Source organism: Nelumbo lutea, chromosome 5, assembly GCF_056320005.1.
Source record: "Nelumbo lutea isolate HS-2025 chromosome 5, American lotus-T2T, whole genome shotgun sequence".
Classification (NCBI taxonomy): domain Eukaryota; kingdom Viridiplantae; phylum Streptophyta; class Magnoliopsida; order Proteales; family Nelumbonaceae; genus Nelumbo; species Nelumbo lutea.
In genome coordinates, this window is record NC_142688.1 from 53,677,058 (window position 1) to 53,684,740 (window position 7,683).

The 7,683-nt window shown below is 40.2% G+C and overlaps 1 long non-coding RNA gene across 1 annotated transcript; it reads right to left on the minus strand.

Moving 5' to 3' along the window:
- Nucleotides 1–1,638: 1,638 nt before the first annotated feature.
- Nucleotides 1,639–2,738, minus strand: LOC148852449 (uncharacterized). The gene is made up of 2 exons (XR_016098700.1): nucleotides 2,190–2,738; nucleotides 1,639–2,122 (listed from the first exon to the last, which is right to left on the minus strand). It is a non-coding gene; the product is annotated as an uncharacterized LOC148852449 (long non-coding RNA).
- Between the last annotated feature and the right edge of the window lie 4,945 nt (nucleotides 2,739–7,683).

The following is a 7,683-nucleotide window of genomic DNA, read 5'->3' on the forward strand; positions in this document are numbered from 1 at the left end:
AAATGCAATATGTAGGGTACAAAACCTTATATTTTATATGTATTTAAGAAATAGATAATTTACTTGGAAAATGATATAAACCCTATAACCAAAAGATATAGCAGCCCACTCACACCTCATATCATTTCTGATTTTATCTAACAATATTTGTATTGTTTATATTGCAAATTTATATAATATAATTTACTTAATATTCTGTATTTCTTTGTGGTGTTTCAAATCTCATCGTTCAGTAGCCAACGTTGCCCTTATTTTTTCTTTTGGATCTCACCTTCAACTCCCTTCACAAGTCCTCTAAACCTCCCAGACTAAAAAGTGAAAGGAATGGACAGTAATATCCCCATTAATGGACATTTTGGGAGAGTACAGCTCCGCCATGAGTAGTCATGAGTAATATTTCTCATGGAGACGGATGATTAGTTGAACTGTTATGGATAATATTACATGCAGCATAAAAAGGTGTTAGGATACACCTATGGAAATTTATATTTCACATTGGGCTTCTATTTTAGATCAGGGGTGCAATTTGGGCAGGCTGAGTTAGTTTTAAGGTCACCAAAGCTTGAATTTGTCAATCCAAGCCCAGCCTGGTTTAAATCCAAACATGGACTGGTTTGGGCTTGGGTAGATCTGGGTGGAATTGATTGCATGATGGTTGGGTTTGGAAGTACACAGGTGGTAATTGGACGGGTTTGGGTGGGTCCAGTTTGGGCTGAGTTTCAATCCAACCCATTTAACCCATTAATCCATTAATGATTCGTTTAGATAAAATTAAATGAGTTGAGTTGAACTCAAACTCACCTTAACCAAATCCAACCCACCCAACACATTAATTTTTTAATTCATTAAATGAGGCAAAATATAACATGATCTGCAGAAGAGAAAAAAAAACTAGTAATTATAGAATAATATAACAAAAATTATAGAAAATATAAAAATATAGAAAAGCAATAAATTCAAAAAAGCAAAAAAAAAAAAGAAATTTAGGGCCTGTTTGGTTTGCAGTTAGAATCGGAATCAAAATCCACCGGAATCGGAATTAGAATGGCCCATTCCCATAGTCTGTTTGGTTTAAGACAAGAATGGAAATGAGAATTGAAATCATCAGGAATGGGATTTCCTTCCTTAGGGAGGGGCAGGGAATGGCCATTCCCTCAAATGGGGGAATGCCATTCCAGAAGCAATAGGAATGGGATTCTGATTCCATCCAACCAAACAGTTGGAATCAGAATAGCCCATTCCGATTTCGATTCCAGACCCCTATTCCCATGAATGAAATGGGGCCTTTAAAACCAAAAGAAATTGCAGCATAATATAACAAAAAATATAAAAATGCACACAAAATAGAGAATAATAGCAAATATATATATATATATATATATGTGAGGCAAAACCTATAGACAATAACAGAAATTACAGAATAACATAAGAAAATTATAGAAAGACAGAAAATAAAGAAAAATAACTAAAAAATACATAAGACAAAGAAACGCAATATTATAAAAATAATAAAAAAATTATAAAATTGAGAAAAAAATGGCCAATACTTACTTCAAAGCACAATTGAGAGTCTTGAGCCACAAATCGCAAAATGAACAGGAAGTTGGAATCTCTTTAATGGGAATGGAGAATGGCGACTTAATAGAAGACCAAAAAATAAATTTCCAAAAATAAGTTAGTTTTCATCCTTTTATTTTCAACTACAGGCACAGAAGAATAAGATAATGGTAATGACTTCCTTACATTATCCATCCACACAAAAATAGATTGGATTACAACTTTAAAATGGTGAATAGGTGATGCTGTTCAAACCCAACCAACAAAATTCTCTGTCAAGAATCAGGATTATCTTGTGAAGTTTGGGAATAAATTGTCCTTCGGGTTCTTTAGCTCCCAAACAAACTTTTTCTTTTTTTTTTTTCTTTTTTTTTTCTGGCAAAACCAAGCTATGTCAAGTTTTATAAGGTCATCATTATCATTAAAATGAAACTCTCACCGAAGATAAGAACCTGTGTTGCTGTTCTAGCAGATGGAGAAATCTACCATCGCTCAGCTCACTAAAATCATTATTTTATGGAAATCGAAATGTGCTACACAAGCGGGGTAGCACGTCCACACGAATCTGAAAAACAAATGAGAGACAAATTAGAGAGAAGATTAGAGGGGTCAAGAGAGAGGGAGTCCATCACCTGAAAGACATGGTGGTAAGAAATCCGCAGGTTGAAAGCATCTACAAGTTCCTTACAACTGGAAATTGTGCTCTTTAAACGCCAAGGGGGAAGTGGATTGTTGAAGACAAGAAGTGACCAGCTTTGAATCGCCTTCAATGATGATGGGGTGTCTTTGAAGTTAAGAGCAAGATTATATGCTTCCCAAGCAGCCCAAGCCTCAGCAACGTTGATGGTGGTGCAGCCCAATTTATAACCTTTAATGTTAAGTACACTTTAGGAGAAGTCTCTGGCAATGCTTACAATAGAACAACTTCCATCTGCACAGGAGGCATTAAAATTAATTTTAATGGATCCCATCTTGGGGTTCTTCCAAATGACTTGTCTCCATGATTTGGTAGGTTTATCAACTTGCTTAGAATGAATACTACTCCAGAAGTCATTTAAATGATTAAGAGATGACCAAAGAGGAAGGAATTGAAATATTAGAGAAAGTTTTTTGGTTTCTGCATTTCCACAGAGCCCAAAGCATAAAAGCATTTTTTTCCAAGATTAACTTGATATTTTGGTGGATCGGCCCATTAAGAGAATGGGAGATAAATGTCAAACCTGATGAGCGAAAAATACACACCCTAAAAATATCATCAATGTCCTCTTCAACACCACAAAAACTACGAGAAATATTTATGATAAATCCCCTTCTTTCCATATTGAGTTGAGACTATTCTTGACCAGGAGATATAATATAATTCTTATTTTTGGTGGGCATCTGATTTTTCAAATCAACCTAATTTTTTGGTTTAGGTTGTTATTAAATTCGGAGCTGTTAAACTTAGCCAAGTAAGCCGACTTCGTAGAAAAAGTAGAGCCTCCAAGTAAACTTATCCCATATCGACTTAGAGGAATGAAAATGGCTTTTGTCAATTGTTAAATACAGTTTTAGAGAGAGGAAAAGAGTAATGATGATGGAACAACTCTCAAAGAAGGCTCAGGATCACTAAAGTAGAAGATGAATTTGATTAAAATGTCGAATGCCTTGTTTATTGATAGGTTTCAATTATATTGGCCCGTGGCCGTTACAATTGATCCGATGGTTCACAATGGTAATGATTTGTAATGATTCTGCGGCCACATCGGAACAGAAACGGTTATACTTGACTACAATTATTGGTGGGGTACTTTGTGGGCTGGGCCTTGAAGAGAACAGGCTAGTATGATTGGTCCAATAAATTCATGGGTCTGTAACATCAATTATGCAAATGGATATGAATTTTTTGGGTCCAATGTCTACCACTAGAAACTGTATCGTTGTCTTGGGAGATCTAGTTCGTATTGAATGCCTCAGGATTACTGTTGTTGATTTTGCGTTGATTAGGGTTTTCTAGAGAGACAGACAGAGATGATGTCTTTAATCAACTAAGTGGCAGCTGGTGGTTGAAGGGGCAATTATTCAAGGGGGTAGCAGATGCTGAGCTTCTTTCTGTATTTTCTGCATTATGTTTTGCAGAGGTGTCAATTGGACGGGTTTGATCCAACCCGATCCGGTCCAACGTGAATTCACTTATAAATGTATTGGATCCAATCCAGTCTAAATCCAATACAAATAAAATCCAATCCAATTCATTAAAATGTAAATGGATTGGATTGTATCCAATCCAAATTAAACGAAATATAAAAAATCATATAAAAACAATTTTTACATTAAAAAAGTATTTTTGTAAAAGTACTTTGATAAAACTTTTCATAAAAGCGCTTTTACAAAAGCACTTTATTGAAAATACTTTGGAAAAGTGCTTTTCTAAAAGTACTTTTATAAAACACTTGTGTAAAATCACTTTTCAAAAAATACTTTCATATACTTTTATAAAAGTACATCCGTAGAAGTATTTTTCTAAAAGTACCTTTGTAGAAGTGTTTTATAAAAGTACTTTTGAAAAGTACTTCCATAGACTTGTAAAAGTATTTTTGTAAAAGTACTTTTATAAAAGTACTTTCATAGAAGTGTTTTTATAAAAGTACTTTCATAAAAGTACTTTTGTAAAAGTGATTTCGTAAAAGTTCTTTCATAAAAGTGCTTTCATCAAAGTGCTTTTGTAAAAGTACTATAAAAGTGCTTTCATAAAAGTAATTTCGTGTAAAAGTGCTTTCATAAAAGTACTTTACCCTAAAACCATTAATTCCCTCAAAACCGTTGATTTGATCAGCAAACTATTGACTCGGGTGGTTGAACCGTTTAGTGGTTTGGCAGTTTTCAATTTTTTAATTTTTTTGTCAAAATGGACCGTTCATTCGATTTAAACAATAGGGCATTCGACCCAAAAACCAGACCCCTGCCCAGTCCATTGTCCAATTCGGTTTTAAAAACCTTGATAAATTGGACTTTTAATGTCAACCTATGTGGCTAGGTCTATCCATAAAATTAGAACTTCGGATTTGGTCTAGCCTAATCAGAGATTCAAAGGTCAATTCTTGAGTTCATCAGCCCAAACCCAGCTTGGCCTAAGCCCCACACATCTGAATCCGGGTTTGGGCTTCGGTAAAATTGGGTGGATTGTAAACTAAATACCATGCTTAATATTTATGTTTTTGTGCATGTTCTTGGAAAATTGTAGAAGTCAGAACTATATATATTCTAAATAATATACTCTAGATTGTAAATTATTGTGGATCTAGGGTGGGCTCAAGCTTCAAGGCAATATTACTCTCAAGCTTCAAAGCCCAACCCTTCTGAAGCTCCAGTTAGGTCACATTCAAGTGACAACCTAGTTTGGATGAATTTACGTAATTAAGATTTGTATTCAGCGGCTACAACCCGAAGATGGGGCGGCCCGTTAGCGAAGAAGAATTCAACAACGAGAGGCTGAGGAAGACGATATTGTGGTGGTTGACCCTCAAGGGATATGTCATCTTGCGGGTACGCCGGTGATCGAGACAGGCTGCAGTTCGGGTCTGCATGTGTCGAGGTGGTCGATTCGTATGGATGACAACCTGGAGACCCCTAGGGTTCTCAAGCAGTTGTTGTAGGGGTTCTGACCATGTCCATAACTCGGGAGTTGGTTGGGGTTGGTAGTGGAGCTTTGGAGTTTGCTCTGCTTTGGTCTGCCGCCCAAGGAAATCCTCTTCCTTTTGTTCCTTGTGCATTGCTTTCCTTTCCGATGTACTTATCACATTATTTTTGTCTGTAGAATGCTTGCACGGTGGTTGCTTTGGTTGATTGTCTCCGGGATGTTCAATCAACGTACGAGCGGGAACATTCGGAGTACCTACAGCAAAAGGCCCATCTGGTCGAGCTCCAGGCTATTGGGGAGCGGTCGGCCACACTGAAGGGGGAAGTGGCTGAGCTGAAGGCGCAACTAGCTGAGTAGGCCGGTCTTGTCTGAGAGTTGAAGTGGGAGATCGCCGAGCTCAAGGCTGCACGAGACATGCTAAGGCAGGAGGCCACCAAGGAAGCCATCACCGAGTACAAGGTGTCTGAGGAGATGCAACTGCACATGGATGAGTACTCTAAGGCCTCCTTTACGGTTGGGTTCAACTTCTTCTGACGAAGGATCCTTCATTGTCACCCGGAGTTGGCCGAAGAGTCGCAAGGCTGGGACCCTTTTGACCAAACTTCTCTGCAAGGATCCATCAAGAGTTGAGGATGAGGCTGAAACCGCTGTTGACACTATTTATTCTACTAGCGAGGACTAATTGTCGGCCTTAAATGTCCATTATTCTTGTTTTGTTGTGTTGCTTTTCTCTTTTTTGTTGGCTCGATATGTTGGGCTTTTAAACAATTGTGATGGGTTGTTTTCACGTTAAATGACAACATTTCTTCCTATGCCTCTTTCTATTGTTTTTGTATTTGTGCATATGCCTCATTTTTTTTCTTCACACACAACATGCCTAGCTGGGCTATTATGCATGTCGAGCCGAGGTACGTCGCGGCCTCTTGTACCATTTTTCTATTGCTGGCCTTGGTGAGGTCAGCTGGGCTGCTGTGCGGGCCGAGTCGGGCTGTTCTTTGATTGAGGTATGGCCGGTGAAGGAGTAGCAGTTCGGGCTACGCCTTGGCGTCCCCAGTCTTGTGCTGACTGAGGTTGTCGTTAGTTGAGGTGCAGCTTGATCGGGCTATACTTCGGTGTCGTTGTCCGAGATCTTTCGGTTCCCGAACTATGACCGAGGTTGTTGTTGACCGAGGTGCAGCCGGCCGAGCTATGCCTTAGCGTTCTCAGTCCTGTACTAGCTGAGGTGCGGCTTGGCCAGGTTATGCCTTGGTGTCGTTGTCCGAGATCTTTCGGTGTCCAAGCTCTCAGCCATGGGATGCTCAATTTCTGGTCTCAGAAGCCTTTGGGGCCCTTCTAGGGCTAGCCGTTTCTCAGCTAGCTCAGTCATTAAGTCGGCGGTAGTGCAGAATTCCTCGACCTCCCTCAGGCCTTGGTGGGCAGGGGTGTTCTTCCTCCACGTTTAGGCTCGGCCGTTGGCAACTGAGTCGGATAGATTGCTTGGTAATGCACTATCGAGCTGGGAGTAGAAGGTTCAGCCGTTTCGAGGATTGGTGGAGTTAGCGCAGCTAGTAGTGTGATATAGCATGTGTTTGTAGTGTGCAAGGTTGGCCATGGGCATGCCTTTGTATCGAAGAAGTAACGTAAAAGAAGAATTGCATTGCTTATGGGTCTACTGGTAGTACATCTTGAGGTTTCCCAAGTTCCAATTCCTCGGAATTTGTCGGCCTTCGAGGTCTTCAAGTCTATAAGTGCTCAGTCCGAGGACCCTGGTGACCCTATACGGTCCTTCCTAGTTTGGTCCGAGCTTCCTTTCTCCTGGCGTGGGTACGATGACTTTATGCAGTACGAAGTTGCCTGCCTTGAATTTGCGTCTTCTCACCCTAGAGTTATAATGTCGTACCATCCTTTTGTTGTTGTGCCACCATCTTTGCGTGTGCTCGGTCTCGATCTTCTTCTACCAGATCTAACTCCGCGTTTAGATCTTCATCATTCTGTCCCTCATCAAAGATCTCGGTCCGAAAATTCGGGGATCCTATCTCCACGGGGATGATGGCTTCGGCCCCATAGGCCAGACTCAAAGGGGTCTGCCTAGTGGCAGTCCGTGGGGTTGTCCTATAAGCCCAAAGAATGCTTAACAGCTCATTAACCCATCTTCCCTTGGCCTGATCCAGGCATGTTTTCAGGCCATGTAGTAGGATGTGGTTGGTCACCTTGATCTGCCCATTACTTTGTGTCGGTGTACCGCGGTAGTCTGGTGATCGATCCTTAGGCCAGCACATGAGGCCTCGAACTCACTCAGTTCCATGCTCCATTTGACCAGGCGGCCTAACACTTCCGGTCTCTATAGCACTTGCTTGAGAGGCTAGCTAGTGATTACTCGGACACTGTGGGCCTGGAAGTAGGGTCTGAGTTTCTTGGCTGTGGTGATGAAAGCCAGAGCCAACTACTCGAGATTGGAGTATCGGGTTTCTACGCCATTGAGGACCTTACTGGTGTAATAGATCGACTTCTGTACTCGGTCTTCTTTA